General features: G+C 45.0%; 1 long non-coding RNA gene across 1 annotated transcript; it reads left to right on the top strand.

Moving 5' to 3' along the window:
• The first annotated feature begins 2,639 nt into the window (after positions 1-2,639).
• LOC127002651 (uncharacterized) lies at positions 2,640-7,448 on the top strand. The gene is made up of 3 exons (XR_007756370.1): positions 2,640-2,733; positions 3,335-3,427; positions 7,331-7,448. It is a non-coding gene; the product is annotated as an uncharacterized LOC127002651 (long non-coding RNA).
• Positions 7,449-17,566: the final 10,118 nt, after the last annotated feature.

Below are 17,566 nucleotides of genomic sequence, written 5' to 3' on the forward strand. Positions count from 1 at the left end.
AAACTTGTGCCAGACTCTATCGAAGGCTTTCGATATGTCTAGCGCAACTGAGAAAGTTTCACCGAAATGGCTAAGAGAGGATGACCAAGAGTCACTTAAGAGAGGAAGAAGATCTCCAGTAGAACGCCCCTTGCGGAACCCATACTGGTGATCAGATGGAAAGTTAGAAGTGGAAAGATGCTTTTGAATCTTCCGGTTAAGGATTGATTCAAAAGCTTTAGATAGACAGGAAAGTAAAGCTATAGGGCGGTGGTTTGAGGGATTGGAACGGTCACCCTTCTTAGGCACAGGCTGTACGCAGGCGTACTTCCAGCAGGAAGGAAAGGTAGATGTTGATAGGCAGGTAGGGGGTAGCACAGAAGCACAGTTTTTAAGGACAATAGGATGCACTCCTTCAGGTCCATAAGCCTTCTGAGAGTTGAGGCTAGAGAGGGCATAGAAGACATCATTCTTAAGAATTTTAATAACAGGCATGAAAGAGTCAGAGGGAGGATGAGTAGGAGCAATATGCACAGAATCGTTCAGAGTGGAGTTACAGAAAATTTGAGAGAAGAGTTCAGCCTTAGAGATAGATGAGACGGCAGTGCTGCCGTCAGGGTTAAGGAGAGGAGGGAAAGAGGAAGAAGTGGAATTGGAGGAGATATTTTTGGCTAGATGCCAGAAGTCTCTGGAAGAATTAGAGAAAGCAAGGTGTTGACATTTTCTATGGATGAAGGAGTTTTTGGTAAGTCGGAGAATAGATTAGGCACGATTCCGGGCGGAAATGTACAGATCATGGTTAGTGGGAGTTCGAAGGCTCTGGTATTGTTTTTGCTCAAATGACATTTCCATAAGCAGGTATTTGTGTGAGAGGGATTTTTGTGTCTTAGTGAGCCCTGATCTTTCTCCAAGGGCACGATACATTCAAGCTACAAATCGAGCAAACAGGGTACAGGGATTTATAAACAACAGAAGCGCCGATGTCATCCTCAAGCTATATTTTACATTATTATGACCATCTTGATTATGCGCTTCAGTTCTGGTTACCTTACTATAGAATGGATATCAAAATGTTAGAATCGGTACAGAGGAGGATGACTAAGACGATTCACGGGTAAAGAAACTTACCATATGAGGATAGATTCAAACATTCATAAATGTGCATTCTCTAGAAAGGTGAAAGGTGCTAGGAGACTTGATTGAAGTTTATAAATGGGTTAAGGGCTCTAAGACGGGGATATTAATCAGGTTTTGGTGGTAAGAGAACCTGGTAGGACACGTAGTAATGGGTTTAAACTGGATAAATTCAGATTCAATAAAGGCATAGGCAAAGATTGGTTAACCAACAGAGTGGTGGATGAGTGGAACAGACTTGGCAGTCATTTTGTGAGTTCCAATACGATGGTCACATTTAAAAAAAATATATATATATTCATAATACGACTGCGTGGTGTTATGAATGGCTTGGGATTAGAGGGAAAGACAACGACTCAGTAAACCTTCCATATCACTTGGCAACGTGGGTCATGCAACGTTGCCGCCTGACGGACCTTTGCAACAGGCGCCAGGCCGCACCATTCAGCGTTACGCCACAATTGACAAATGAAGTAGTTCTCACACTCGCGCCCTGCGCAGCCATGCAGATAGAGAGAGAGAGAGAGAGAGAGAGAGAGAGAGAGAGAGAGAGAGAGAGAGAGAGAGAGAGAGAGAGTGAGTGAGGTAGCCACCCTCTCTGAGGAGAGTAATGGAGTGATGTGGCACCAGCGCGGTCTCGTGGGGAATCCTTGTGTCGCGCTCAAGGGCTCAAGTTAAAATCGATAGACTATACTATGTTAGGAATTAGGCCAGTTAACCGGCGGATTAGACAAATTAACTATTTCCCTTATGGAACTAGTCTCGGGCCGAGAGTTCAAGCCAAATATGAGTATCGCCTGAGCTCAAATAAGCCTTCGATGGTACTTAAATACTTCGGTCATCGGCTCCCAAACCGAGACAGAATCAACTTATTCACTGCCTGAAGACTAACCACATTTACCATGAAAGGAATAACAATAGTGAAGTGTTTCCTTTCATGAAATAATAACTAATTGTCCTTGCTGTAAAGAGCAAGGATAATTTAATCGATGGAAACAGAGAGGAAAGCCACGCCATCTGGCGCGAGAAATTCAAAACATCGCTTCAGACCCACGTGGTTGGTTTTCGCTCACTCCACCACCGGCCTTCACAAAGTAAAGACCAAGGCACTGCACCCACCCATTAACTCGGACGCAGTGTGCCTTCTATTACCTGACTGATGGATACTACACCCGGCAACGAGACTTCAGAGACAACAATATCTTTTGAAACCCGCTTCTCAGCTAAGTGCCCCCAGCAGTTATTTGAGACAGATAGATTTTACTACACGGATCCGTTACGATTATTATTTGTTCGGCTGTCTGGAGGTGCTTGTTGGATACCTTCACCACCTAATAGCTGGTAAGCACTTGTTTCTTTGGGATTGTCTGACGGGTGTGTTATTCACTTTGCGAGTGACCTAACTGTTGGGTAGGGTAAATTTACTGATTACCAACAACTACTACTACTGCTATAACTTCTGCTACTACTACTGCTATTACTACAACTACTACAGCCACTCCCACAGGCACATAGACGCTGTGGACCCTTCGGAGGGCATGATTAAGCAGCGGGAGACTGGCATCTATACCAACGACTTCCTGGAGTTTATCGGCAGCGGACACTCCACCGTGCCCAAAGGTATTAGTGATTTGTTTTTTTACATCAAAGGACACGGCTCAAGGGCAACAAAAAGAGTACACACAAAAAAAAGCCCGCTACTCGCCGCTCCCATAAAAGATAAAAGTAAAGAGTAGCCAAAAGAGAGGTCAATTTCGAGAGGAGAGGTGTCTTGATACACTTCTTGAAATATGTCAAGTCATAGACAGGGGGAAATACAGACGAAGGAAGGTTGTTCCAGAGTTTACCTCTTGCATAAGGGTTTTGGATAGTATAGGGATGACCATGAGTAGAAAGTCGTGTGCAGCGGGACCGCGGGAGGGAGGGAGGCATGCAGTTTGCAAGTTCAGAAGAGCAGTCATCATGAAGATATCGATAAAAGATAGAAAAAGAGGCAACATAGCGGCGGAATTTAATTAAGAGGTAGAAGGTTGTCAGTAAGAGGAGGAGAACTGATGAGACGAAGAGCCTTAGACTCCACTCTGTCCAGGAGAGTTGTGTGAGTGGAATTATTGTTATTGTTGTTTCATATGTAAAGATTAATATACGTATTTTTCTTTTACATCTCTCTCTCTCTCTCTCTCTCTCTCTCTCTCTCTCTCTCTCTCTCTCTCTCTCTCAGACACATACGACCTGGTGGTCACCTCGGGCGGTATGGGCGAAGGTCACATCTCACACAGTGGCCTCGACGACGTTGTGCGCGTCGCAAAGAACGGTGAGTGAGTAAGTGAGCCTGCGTGCCTGCGTGCGTGCGTGCGTGCGTGCGTTCGTGAGTGAGTGTGAGTGTGAAAGTGTTTTTACAGAAAAGGAGACACCTCAATGGCACAAAAAAAAACAATAATACAAAAAAAAGCCCGCTACTCGCTGCTCCTGAGAAAAAGAAAATCAAAAGAGGTGGCCGAAAGAGAGGTCAATTTCGGGAGGAGAGGTGTCCTGATACCCTCCTCTTGAAAGAGTTCAAGTTGTAAGTAGGAGGAAATACAGATGAAGGAAGATTGTTCCAGAGTTTACCAGCGTGAGGGATGAAAGAGTGAAGATGCTGGTTAAATCTTGCACAAGGGGTTTGGACAGTATAGGGATGAACATGAGTAGAAAGTCGTGTGCAGCAGGGCCGCGGGAGGGAAGGGGGCATTCAGTTAGCAAGTTCAGAAGAGCAGTCAGCGTGAAAATAGCGATAGAAGATAAAAAGAGAGGCAACATCGCGACGGAATTTAAGAGGTAGAAAACTATCAGTTGGAAGAGGAGAGCTGATGAGACGAAGAGCCTTAGACTTCACGCTCTCCAGAAAAGGTGTGAGTGGAGCACCCTCCCCCCCACAAGTGAGATGCATACTCCATACGAGGGCGGACAAGACCCCTGTATATGGACAGCAACTGTGCGGGGGAGAAGAACTGGATGAGACGATACAGAACGCCCAACCTCGAGGAAGCTGATTTAGCGAGAGTGGAAATATGAAGTTTCCAGTTGAGATTTTGAGTTAAGAATAGACCGAGGATATTTAGTGTTGAAGAAGGTGACAGCTGAGTGTTGTTGAAGAATAGCGGATAGGTGTTTGGAAGATTGTGTCGAGTTGATAGGTGGGGAAATTGAGTTTTTGAGGCATTGAAGGACACAAGGTTTCTTCTACCCCAATCGGAAATGATTGCAAGGTGTGAGGTTAAGCGTTCTGCAGCCTCCAGTCTGGAGTCGTGTACTTCCTGTTGGGATGGGCTTCTATTGAAAGAAGTTGAATAATGCAGAGTGGAGTCGTCGGCGTATGAGTGGGCAGGACAGTTTGTTATTGAAAGAAGATCCCTGATGAATAACAAGAAGAGTGGCTGATAGGACAGAGCCCTGTGGAACACAACTGTTGATAGGTTTAGGGGAAGAACAGTGACCGTCTACCACCGCAGAGATACAACGGCCGGAAAGGAAACTGGAGATAAAGGAACAAAGAGAGGGACAGAATCTGAAAGAGGGCAGTTTAGAAAGCAAAGACTTGTGCCAGACTCTATCGAAGGCTTTCGATATGTCTAGCGCAACTGAGAAAGTTTCACCGAAATGGCTAAAAGAGGATGACCAAGAGTCAGTTAAGAAAGCAAGAAGATCGCCAGTAGAACGCCCATTGCGGAACCCATACTGGCGATCAGATAGAAGGTTGGAAGTGGATAGGTGCTTTTGAATCTTCCGGTTAAGGATTGATTCAAAACCTTTAGATATACATGAAAGTAAAGCTATAGGGCGGTAGTTTGAGGGATTGGAACGGTCACCCTTCTTAGGCACAGGCTGTACAAAGGCATACTTCCAACAGGAAGGATAGGTAGATATTGATAGGCAGAGACGAAAGAGTTTGACCAGGCAGGGTGTCAGCACGGAAGCATAGTTTTTAAGGACAATAAGAGACTCCATCAGGTCCATAATCCTTCTGAGAGTTGAGGCCAGAGAGGGCATAGAAAACATCATTTGGAAGAATCTTAATAACGGGCATAAAGGAGTCAGAGGGGGGGTGAGTAGGAGGAATATGCCCAGAATCGTCCAGGATGGAGTTCTTACAGAAAGTTTGAGCCTTAGAGACAGATGAGACGGCAGTGCTGCCGTCAGGGTTAAGGAAAAGAGGGAAAGAGTAAGAAGTGAAATTGGAGGAGACATTTTTGGCTAGATGCCAGAAGTCACGAGAAGAATTAGAAGAAGCAAGGTGTTGACATGTTCTATTGATTAAAGCAGTTTTGGTTAGCCATAGTTACCGGGAGTACGAAGGCTCTGGAACTTTTTGTGAGCTGCCTCTCTATCTTTAATAGCACGAGAACAAGCACGATTAAACCAAGGATTTTTAGTATGAGGAGTAAAAAAAGAACGTGGAATGTATGCCTCCATTCCAGAGACAATCACCTCTGAGATGCGCTGGGCACACACAGAGGGGTATCTCTCCTGGAGGCGGTAATCATTCCACGGGAAATCAGAAAAGTACATCCTCAGGTTGTAACGGTGTAACGCTTGGTTGCGGGGACTTGCGGGCGTGAAGGGAAACTCTTGCTGTCATAGAAGAAATATATTCTTACCCTAAGATACAGCGTAGCGTGGGTGAGAGAGACGAGACGCTAGGTGTGTGTCGTGCGAGCTCTCTCGAAGGAGTGACGAGTTACAGAGTGGAAAATAATGAAGTTACAATTGGTCACGTATGTCAAGGTGACCTCTAAGCTTGATGAAATGCTTTGTATACAAACTGAGATGGTAAACACTGACAGCTGACATTCCTACAAGGTGGCGTGATCTATCTGTCGTGTTTTTTTTTTTCCATTGATATACTACAATTACCATAACAAGGTCGTCCCACCGAGCTGAAGCAAAATGCTAGAAGCATCGCCTCTTCGGTGGGTCCAGAGGATGTACAGGAGCGATAGGACAGGAAACAAAAATAAGGTTATGGTCGGAGGAACCCAACGGAGAGAACAGTTTGACAGAGTAAGCAAAAGGATTAGAGGTAAGGAAGAGGTCTAGAATGTTGGGCCTGTCTCCAAAACGGTCGGGAATACGTGTAGGGTGCTGTACCAACTGCTCTAGGTCGTTGAGGAGAGCAAAGTTGGAGGCTTGTTCACCAGGCTGGTCTGTGAAAGAGGATGAGAGCCAAAGCTGGTGGTGAACATTCAAATCACCCATGATGGAGATTTCAGCGAAGGGAGAGTGAGTCAAGATGTGCTCCACTTTAGAATTCAAATAGTCAAAGAATTTTACATAGTTAGTAGAGTTAGGTGAGAGATGAACAGCACATATGTATTTAGTAATAGAATGACAATGAAGTCTTAGCCAGATGGTGGAAAATTCAGAAGAGTCAAGGTCGTGGGCACGAGAGCAAGTGATGTCGTTGCGCACGTAGGCGCAACATCCAGCTTTGGATTAAAATTTAGGATAGAGATAGTAGGAGGGAACAGAGTAGAGGTTGCTGTCAGTAGCCTCAGAAACCTGTGTTTCGGTGAGGAAGAGAAGGTGAGGTTTAGAGGAGGAGAGATGATGGTCCACATAATGAAAATTAGAGCGAAGACCGCGAATGTTGCAGAAATTGATAAGGAGGAGGTTCGAGGAGTTATCAGGACACCTCTCAAGTCGGCAGCCAGAAGGGGAATTTATGGTCCCCCCCCAGGTGGGGACTCCGAGGCATTGTTATTTTTCGCCATTTTGAATTTTGAATTTTGGAAAAAGGTGTGTGTGTTGTGTGAATGTAGTGTGGTGTAGAAAGAGAGAGGAACTGTCATTAGAGAGCATGCTGAACTGCTCTCTGGTGTTGATGAGACAAAAGGGAAACGGTTAGTGAGGACATGGGAAGGGTCTTTGAAGGGCTTCAGCACCCTCCTCGCTTCCCATATATCCTCACCGGGAGTAGGTCACGCCCGTTCGGTAGGTGTCTTCCTACCTACTCCTACTATAGGATCGCAAAACAGTTCATAGTAATCCCAGCAACTTTTACGAGAGGCTTTTCAAACAGGCGAACTTAGGCGCCGTTTAGGATGGGAAAGAGCCTACATAGAGACTTCAGATTTGCCTGGAATAAACCTTGAGGCGGTCTCCCTAGGGTGGGCTAGACGACGCGCCCCCTAGCGTATGCCCCAATCATTAACTGATTTCCTCCTCTCCGGCACTCCAGGAGGCTTCGTGATCATCGTGATGCGCCATGAGTTCCTACAGACCGTGCCTTCCTACAAGGACAAGCTGGAGCCTTACATGGACCAGCTGGAGGCGGACGGGAAGTGGAAGAAGGTAGGGAGAATCGTTGCCAGATTATCGTACTCAGAGCATAGTATTTACCGTTTTTATACACCTAACTATTGCCAAGAAACATCAGGAATTCACTATTTTAATGATAGATATAAATGAATCTAGTGTTATTGAGCCCCACGAGACAGTTTTGGGGTCGGAAGTTGGTAAATATAAAAGGCTGAGTACAACTATCTGGCAACATTGGTACAAGAAAACATTTACTCTAATCGAGGTTTCTGTCTGGCGGGGCTGTTCACTGTATGGGCGCCTGTCAGGACACTGGTATAAGGAGATGGTCAGCAGCTGGCCAGGGGGAGAAGGTCACGTATTTGAAATGATGGTCATAATTCCTTCAGGTGGAGCGGCGCATCGTTCCAAACTATTTCTGTGACAAGGAGGGTCTCGTCTTCGTCTTCCGCATCACTAAGCCTGAGTGAGGAGGAAGAGGAGGGAAGGGAAAGGAGAGAGATGAAGAGGAGGAGTTATAGTGGTGCTGTGCCAAGGCTGTCTCTGTGTAACAGCCTTGGCTTTCGTCGCGGCACCCGAGACTGAGGTGAATTATCGTGCTCTGGCAACCTGGCGTCATGGCGTCTACGATATTATATGATAGTCTACGCATAGGGCACATTTGTCAGTATTAATCATATTATTGAAATTGTCGTAAAAATGTGTTTTAGTTAAGACTGAGGCTGCAGAATCCTTAACCTCAGACCTTGCTATCATCTCCGATTGGGATAAAAGGAACCTTTGGGTTTTTGTGTCCTTCAATGCCTCAAAAACCCAATTTATCCACCTTTCAACTCGACACAATTTTCCAAACACCTATCCCCTATTCTTCAACTACACTCAGCTGTCACCTTATAATTCTTCAGAACTAAATATCCTCGGTCTATCCTTAACTCAAAATCTTAACTGGAAAGTTCTCATATCTTCTCTCACTAAATCAGCTTCCTCGAGGTTGGGCGTTCTGTATCGTCTCCTCCAGTTCTTCTGCCCCGCACCGCTGCTATCCATATACAAGGGCCTTGTCCGCCCTCGTATGGAGTATGCATCGCACGTGTGTGGGGGGCTCCACCTGGGTCTGGGTCTTGGGGTCTTGATGATGTACAGACATGTGTATATATATAATAAACGGGTGCCTAATTCCCCTCAGAATCATGTTAATCTTTGTTTGTTTTTCAAGTTAAGTGATTACTCATCCTAATTTTAAATGCGTCTGCTGTTCCTAATGTATAATGCGTCTGCTGTTCCTAATTTATAATGCATCTGCTGTTCCTAATTTTAAAAGCGTCTGCTGTTCCTAATTTTAAAAGCGTCTGGTGTAGCCCTACGTGGCGCAATGCAGAGGAAGTTAACTTATTTAATCTGAAATTCAAGTGAAATGATCAGCAATTTAAGTTAAGTAACAGAGTAGTGAAGTATATGTGACAGTGAACATGTGGAAGGATGAGATGGAACGAGAGAACAAAGATTAACGAAAAGAATAAAAACTCTCGCTCCCATCCGTCCCTCCTCCATACTTCCTTCCTCGAACCGAGTCGTCCGCCACTGGAACAGCCTCCCCGCAGAAATAGTCAGTTCGGAAACGATCAACTCCATTTACACTGACAGTAACTTTACTGCGTCGGGAGTGAACTGAACGTATCCAATGTCACTTAATGTTCTTAGTTCTGTTATTTTCTTCTTCTATTATGAGATATCATCATCATAATTTCGTTTAACGTCCGTTTTCACTCTTCCTGAGCGGTTGGACGCTTTATGGGTCTCCTCTATTCTGCTCTGTCTTCTGCCTGATGCTCATCCAATCCCATCACTGCCAAGTCTTCCTGCATACACCTTCTCCACGTTTTCCTAGGTGTACCAACTGGTCTCCTTCCTTTTACTTTCAATCTCTCCAAAACTCCCAGCACTGTATCCTCCCCTGCTTTTCACATGTCCGAACTATAGGAGTCTCCCTTCTGAGCACTGTTTCCAGGTTCTCTACTCCACATCTGTTATCCACATCTAGCTGCACTAGATACCCTGTCTTGCTAATCTCTCCACAACTCCCAGCACTGTATCCTCCCCTGCTCCCTTCACATGTCCAAACCATCGGAGTATTTCCCTTCTGAGCACTGTTTCCAGGTCCTCTACTCCACGTCTGTTAGTTGCATCTGCACTGCGCACCCTGTCTTGCCAATCTCTCCAAACCTCCCAGCACTGTATCCTCCCCTGCTCTCTTCACATGTCCAAACCATCGGAGTCTTTCCCATCGGAAGGAGTTTCTTTTCAAACCGAGTCATCCGTCACTGGAACAATCTTCCTTCAGAAGTAGTAAATGCGAATACTATCAACTCCTTCAAATATAGAATCGACCTTCAATTCGCTGCGTCGGGAGTAAACTGAATATTGAGGTGCTTTCATCTGCTCCTCAATATCGAGGTGCTTTCATCTGCTCGTCAATGTCGAGGTGCTTTCATCTGCTCCCCAGGCCCCAAGTGCCTGTCGAGCAGATTAAATCACCAAAGCCGGCAATCTCGTAATGAGTCAATAGGCTTTATGTTGCCTGCATTTCCATGTTTCCATGTTTCTGAGGTGGTGGCGGAGTGGTTAGCGTGCCGGCCCCGCATTCGCAAGGTTGATGATGATGAGGGTTCGAATCCGCCGCTAACCACCTGGGATTTTTCAGTCACCGCCGAGGGGCCTAAGACTACCCACATGCTGTCCTGAAGACTATCCACCAACCCGGACTCTAGAAGAAGCTATGCAAGTGAAATCAAGAATGATCTCCGGGGGGCAGCATGAGCCAATAATAATTGCGCCACTATAAACAATTGTCTGCGCCATAACGGGCTCGGGCCCACCATCAGGCCCCTAATAAAAAAAGCATACCGGCGCTTTAGGTCACATGTAAAAAAGGAAAAAAGAAACTGTTTCCAGGTCATCTACTCCACATCTGTAAGCTACATCTGCACCGGACACCCTATCTTACCATTCTCTCCACAACTCCCAGCACTGTGTCCTCCCCTGCTCTCTTTACATGTCCAAACCATCGGAGTCTTTCCCTTCTGAGCACTGTTTCCATGCAGGTCCTTTACTCCACATCTGTTAGCTACATCTGCACTGGATCGACACCCTTCTATTATGAGATATGGAACAAAGAATAAAGAAGAGAATAAATTGCTCTCCCGCCCCCTCCCTCCCTCCCTCCCTCCCTCCTTCCTTCCTTCCTCGAATTGAGTCGTCCGCCACTGTAACAGCCTTCCTGCAAGAGTGGTTAGCGCATACTGTGTGATTTTCAGTTAATACAATAAACATGTGTGCAATATTCATGCAGTGGAGGAAATGATAAGACTCGTAATATGATAATAGAAAACAGTAAAGGAAGGAATATTAATTAAATGCATGAAACCAATTATAATCATTTTCCACAGATAGGGGTTGTTTTTTTCTTCTTCTTGTTTTAATAGTTTTCTTCTTCTTCTATATAAAAGAGAGATAATAATGATGATACTACTACTACTATTACTACTACTACTACTACTACTACTACTAATAATAATAATAATAATAATAATAATAATAATAACTAATATAAGAAGTGTGATAAAGGAGAAGAGAGGAAGAAGAGAAAAGAAAAAGGAGAAAGAAGAGGAAAGAAGGAATGGAGGAAACAGAAGGAAGGGAAATAAAAATAATGGAAATATATAACAATAGAACGGTTCAAGGGGGAACGGGGGGGTTGCGGTACTCGGCTCACCTCATAACAAAACAACGTGACTGAGAAAGAGTAAGGATGGAGAGGAGGAAAAGGAAGGAGAGGGAGAGAAAGAGTAAGGGAGGAGAGAAGATGGAACAGAAGGGAGGGGAGAGGGAGGGAAAGGAGGGGATGGAGTGAAAGGGAGGAGAGAGAGAATAAGGGAGGAGAGGAAGGGATGGAGGGAGGTAAGGAGTAAGGGAGGTGATAAGAGGGAGAGAGGGCTGTAAGTAAAGGAAGGTGAGGGAGAGAAAAAATAAGGGAGGAAAGAAGGGGATGGAGGAAAAGGAAGGAGGTGAGGGAAATGAATAAGGCGAGGTTCCTACTATTCCGTTTTGACGGATCAGTCGACGTTAATAATGACTTCAAAATGACGTCAGCGAATTAGCGGCCGCTCGGCACGGAAGATCCACTCCGTCAGTCCATCGCTTATCATTTGTTGACAAACATTTTTTTTTTTTTTTACAACAAAGGAGGCAGCTCAAGGGCACACAGAAAAATAAAACAATAATAATAAAAAGCCCGCTACTCGCTGCTCCTAAAAAAGAAACAAAAGAGGTGGCCGAAAGCAAGATCGAATACGGGAGGAGAGGTGTCCTGATACCCTCCTCTTGAAAGCGTTCAAGTCGTAGGCAGGAGGAAATACAGATGAAGGAAGATTGTTCCAGAGTTTACCAGCGTGAGGGATGACAGAGTGAAGATGCTGGTTAACTCTTGCATAAGGGGTTTGGACAGTATAGGGATGAGCATGAGTAGAAAGTCGAGTGCAGCGGGGCCGCGGGAGGGGGGGAGGCATGCAGTTAGCAAGTTCAGAAGAGCAGTCAGCGTGGAAATATCGATAGAAGATAGAAAGAGAGGCAACATTGCGGCGGAATTTAAGAGGTAGAAGACTATCAGTATGAGGAGGAGAGCTGATGAGACGAAGAGCCTTAGCCTCCACTCTGTCCAGAAGAGCTGTGTGAGTGGAGCCCCCCCACACATGAGATGCATACTCCATACGACATATGGACAGCATTGACCACAACGATCTCTTGTATATGTTATTTTGTAGCTAAGTACTTATATTTCATATTTTTATGATATGTAGGATACAGAATTTTCACCCCGGTATGCGGGCGAATTGTTTTCACCTCAGGGAACTATACGTCCCTGCCCTGCATAGTCTCAGGTCACCCTTGGACAAGGTGTAATACCTGATCTGTCTCCCGTGCCAGGGTCACGGTGAAGCCTCTGGGCAGCAGCAGTGGTGGATTGGACTGCAGGCAGAGGATCTCTTAATTTTTTTTTTTTTTTTTTTTTTACGCTGTTGCCTATTGCGCCGGTAGGCATCTTCCCGGTGGGGCCTGATGGTCGGCCCAAGGCTTCTTCCAGGTGGGGCCTGATGGTCGGCCCAGCCCGTTCTGGCGCAGGCGAGTGTTTATAGTGGCGCCATCTTGCATTGGCTCATGCTGCCCCCCGGAACTCGTTCTTGATTCGCTTGGACGGCTTCCTCTAGAGTTCGGGTTGATGGGTGGTCTTCAGGACAGCATGTGGGTAGTTTTAAGCCACTCGGCGGTGACCGAAAAATCCGAGTGGTAGCGTGGGGATTCGAACCCGCGTCGTCCATCACGCGGTGAATGTGGGCCCAGTACGCTACCACTTCGGCCACCGCCTACCCTAATAGACAATGGCTGGAGTTCCAGGGTCCTAGTCAGCTGGACCGTGCCTAATTATTTAGGCCTGCGGTGTAGAGGAGTGTGGCGACTTCTACACTAAAAAAAGCCTCCCTGGGAACCAGTTGTCGGTGTGAGCTCCCCGTTCCTCCCCTTTGTCGACGGTACTCCCATCCCTATTCTGCATAACAGCTGGTTCTTGTTTTCTCCTGAAAGAGATGTCTTCCGTGGGCCATTTGAGGTTGTACCTCCCGGCTTCTAGGTGGAGTTTCTGAGGGGTTTTCTTATACTCAAGGAATATTTCAGCTTTTTGGTCTCTCAGGAAGGGCGTCTGATACTCTCTAGAGTTGGTGGAGAACACCTGGTGACAGGTGCCACTGGCCAGGCCTCGAAAGGGTCGCAGAGTTGGGTTAGACGTTTCGGAAAGTGGGAACGAATTGCTGGTTCCTCTCCTCCCTTGCCAGCTCTGCTCTGTGTGACTACGCCGGCCCCGTTCTATGGAACAAAACTTCGAGGACAATAGCTGAAAAGCGCCGGGTTGTGAAAGTCTCTCTCGTGACCGAGGCTCAGGACAAGCGATTGGTGTTTGAGGCGTTTTCAAGACCCTGTGGGAGCGAACTCCCAGTGTTGGAGGCATCTAACACAGCAGTATCTAATTTCCATGCACAATTTTTATATAATTTTTATACAATTCAATTTATGGTCACAATTTAAGTTATTTCGAAAGCGCTTTTAATATTTGCCCAAACTGTTAACTCGCTTAAATTTCTAACAATGCCTTCGAACCTTAAGTGTGACGTCTGTCCCGGACGTTTTGCAGCTCAGTTCTTCCAGCTGAGTAAAACTTGCCGCCTCTGCGTTCAAAGATTACATCTTCAGAAGGCTGTGACTGAATGGAAAGTCAAGCACAATGAACTTGAAAAGAAATTTGTAGCCCTTCAGGAATTTGTTTTAACTAATGTGGCAGTGACTCCACCATCGATGGTGGAGAGGCCCTCCACCGAGACTGTGCCCTCTCCAGACGACCCTCCTGCTTCACGGGAGGACGTGTTACCTGCCTCACAGGTTGACTCACAGCCTGCCTCACAGGATAACCCCCAGCCTGCCTCACAGGCTAACCCCCAGCCTACCTCACAGGCTAACCCCCAGCCTGCCTCACAGGCTAATCCCCGGCCTGCCTCACAGAACAACCGCCAGCCTGCCTCATAGGCTGACCCCCAGCCTGCCTCACAGGCTAACCCCCAGCCTGCTTCACAGGCTAACTCCCAGCCTGCCTCACAGGACAACTTCCAGCCTGCCCCACTTAACGCTTCTCTTCCTGCTTCACAGGATGTCGGGTTCCAACCTGTATGGAATGGTGCCAAACCGAAGCAGGCAACCAAGGATTTACTGACCCCCACTACCTTCAATAGGTTCCAGGTGCTGGCAGACACCATGGAGGATGAGTTCGAGACTCGCCTAGTTGGGGACTCCATGGTGCGTGGCCAGCTGGTTGAGTTCTGTGGTCGTTCATCAAACGGCCGCAGAAAACGTTACTGCTATCCAGGTGCCAGTCTGGACGACATCACTGCAGCGTGCGATGATGTCACGAGAAATGCCGACCGAAACACCCTCTTTGTCATTCACGCGGGGACAAATGACGTAAAGACAACCCTTTCTGAGGAACTGCTTGAGAAATACCGCCGCATGATCAAGCAGTATAAACGTAAAACGGATGCCAGTAACATCATAATCTCAGGAATCCTCCCGAGGGTCGGTGCCGAATCTAGCTTTTACAATAAGGCCTTCAGCACAAACAACAGACTTCAGTCCCTTTGCTCACAAGAAAACGTCCAGTTCGCTAACTTGTGGAACAATTTTTACTACGATTCAGACTTGTTCCTTCCTGATGGCATTCACTTAAACCCTGTTGGAGCAGCCCGTTTCGGGAGGCTGCTCTGTGACCAAGTGGCTCTTCAAAAGCCAAAAAACGCGGAGGCGAGAACACCAGCAGCTCCACCGTGAGGGTGCCCTCAACCCGCAAAACTCCCGACTCGAATCACATTAAAGCTTGCTATGTAAACGCTCGTAGCCTACGTAACAAATTTGAAGACTTAGAAGTCCTCGCAGCTACAAATCATTATCACATCATCGGAGTCACAGAATCTTGGATAGACACTTCAAATAGAGATTTCATTGCGGAATATAGATTACCGGGTTATACCATTTTTAGTCAATGCAAGAGAGAACAGGCAGGGTGGAGGCGTTATCTTTTATATCCACAACTCTCTCCATCCAGTATCCGTGAAAACAGATAGTATAACCAATGTAGACACGGTCTTCATTGAAATTAAAAATAAATCTCGTAAAATAGTAATTGGACTTATCTACAGACCGCCAAGGCAGACTCTTGATATCGACAACGCATTAAGTGAATTATTATTAGAAACAAGTAGCAGTTGCGAGGCAGTAATTGTTGGGGACTTTAACTTGCCAGTAAAAAGATGGGGTGAACCGTTGAACTGTACACAAGTTTACTAGAAAGTGATTTGCATCAACACGTTCAAGAACCGACTCGGGAAAATAATATACTTGACCTTATCTTTTCAATGACAGCTGATCTAGTTAACGAAGTAAATGTTGGTCCAATTTTTAGTTCTAGCGATCACCGAACAATCACATTCAGCATCAATATGAAAGAAAGTAAAGTAACTCCTAGTAAAGAAAAGGTGCCTGATTATCAGAGAGCGAATTTCGTAAGACTCCGATCAATTCTAAATAATTCTGACTGGACTGAAATCACGGCGGAAACAGATATTGATAAATCTTGGGGGGCCTTCGCCACAATATTGAACAATGCCATAAGCATATGCGTACCCTATCGTAACAGACGTTCAGCTTCTAAGAAGAAACCCAAATGGTGGAATAACGAAATTCAAAATAGCCTATCTCTTAAAAAATGCGTATACAGTAGATACATATCAACTCAGAGTGAGGCTGACAAACTAGAGTTGGACAGAATTCGCCGCGAAACCAAGAAATTAATAAAACGAAGCAAGAAAAATCTTGAAGAATATATAGCGGAAACAAGTAAATACGGAAACAAGTAAATATAATCCTAAAGAATTTTTTAGCTATGTAAATAATAAAAAGTCACTCACTTGTGATATCGGACCGCTTGCTAATGAAAATGGTAACCACACGAACGATGAAAATGAAATGGCTACAATCCTAAATAACTTTTTCGCATCCGTATTTACCGACGAAGATTGTTTATCACCTCAACCGCCGGAGGTTAGAAGGGCCGAAAAGATGTTAAGTGGCGTGCTCATCGTAGAAAGTGACATTTTGGGCACAATTGAAAATATTAGAGTAAGCAAAGCTCCTGGTCCAGACAAAATTACCCCTAGGGTCTTAAAAGAAATCAAACATCAAATTTGTAAACCGCTCTCCATCATATTCAATAAATCTTTAACAGTTGGAAAAGTTCCGTCGGATTGGAAACTTGCAAATGTCACACCAATTTTCAAAAAGAGGGACAAGTCTCATCCAGGAAACTATCGACCAATTAGCCTGACATCTATTTTTTGTAAGTTAATGGAGACTATCATTCGCGACAATATGGTGAAATTCTTCGAAGAAAATAATATGATAAATAATTCGCAACATGGCTTCCGTAGTAAATGTTCGTGTTTGACTAACTTACTTGATTTTTTTCACTATATTTTTGAGGTGTTCGATGAAAGCAGATCAGTAGATATCATATATCTGGATTTTCAAAAGGCATTTGATAAGGTCCCCCACCAACGATTGTTCAGCAAACTACTGGCGCACGGTATCTCGGGTAGCGTTCACAATTGGCTTGCGGACTGGCTCTCTGAGCGGAAACAGAGAGTAGTTCTAAACGGTGTTACATCTAATTGGTTCGATGTCGAAAGCGGCGTACCTCAAGGATCAGTGCTTGGCCCCATGCTCTTCTTAATTTATGTTAATGATATCGATGATGGGCTCACTTGCAAAGTATCAAAATTTGCTGATGACACAAAAATTGTTTGTAAAGGAACTGCGACACTCGACGAAGAAGCTTTACAATCAGATCTAGATCGACTTGCACGTTGGGCCAATCAATGGCAAATTAAATTTAACGTTGACAAATGTAAAGTGTTGCATATCGGAAAAAATAACAATCGCGTTCGGTACGTAATGAATGGCCAACAACTTTCTGCAGTAAGTAAAGAAAAGGATCTTGGAATCACTATATCAAGCGATTTAAAGCCCGGTCAGCATTGTTCAGAGGTAGTTAAAATTGCAAACATATTGGTTGTCTTCATCGGACGAGTCTTTAATAATAAATCGGAAAAAAGTAATATTAAAACTGTATAATTCGTTGGTTCGACCCCGTCTAGAGTACTGTGTACAGTTTTGGTCTCCCTACTACAGAAAAGACATAGAAGAGTAACAAAGATGATTCCTAGGTTGAGAAATTTGTCATATGAACAAAGGCTTAAAGAAGTAAATTCATACAGCCTATCAAAACGAAGAATGCGAGGCGATCTAATAGAAGTGTTTAAAATGTTCAAAGGATTCAGTGATATTAATGCGGAAGATTACTTTACAGTTGATCGATCAAATAGAACAAGAAAAAATCACAATTTGAAGATAAGTGGTAAAAGATTCTCGTCGCACGAAGCTAAACACTTCTTCTTCAATCGAGTTGTTAATGTTTGGAACTCTCTACCTTGTGATGTCGTTGATA

Source organism: Eriocheir sinensis, chromosome 23, assembly GCF_024679095.1.
Source record: "Eriocheir sinensis breed Jianghai 21 chromosome 23, ASM2467909v1, whole genome shotgun sequence".
Taxonomy (NCBI): domain Eukaryota; kingdom Metazoa; phylum Arthropoda; class Malacostraca; order Decapoda; family Varunidae; genus Eriocheir; species Eriocheir sinensis.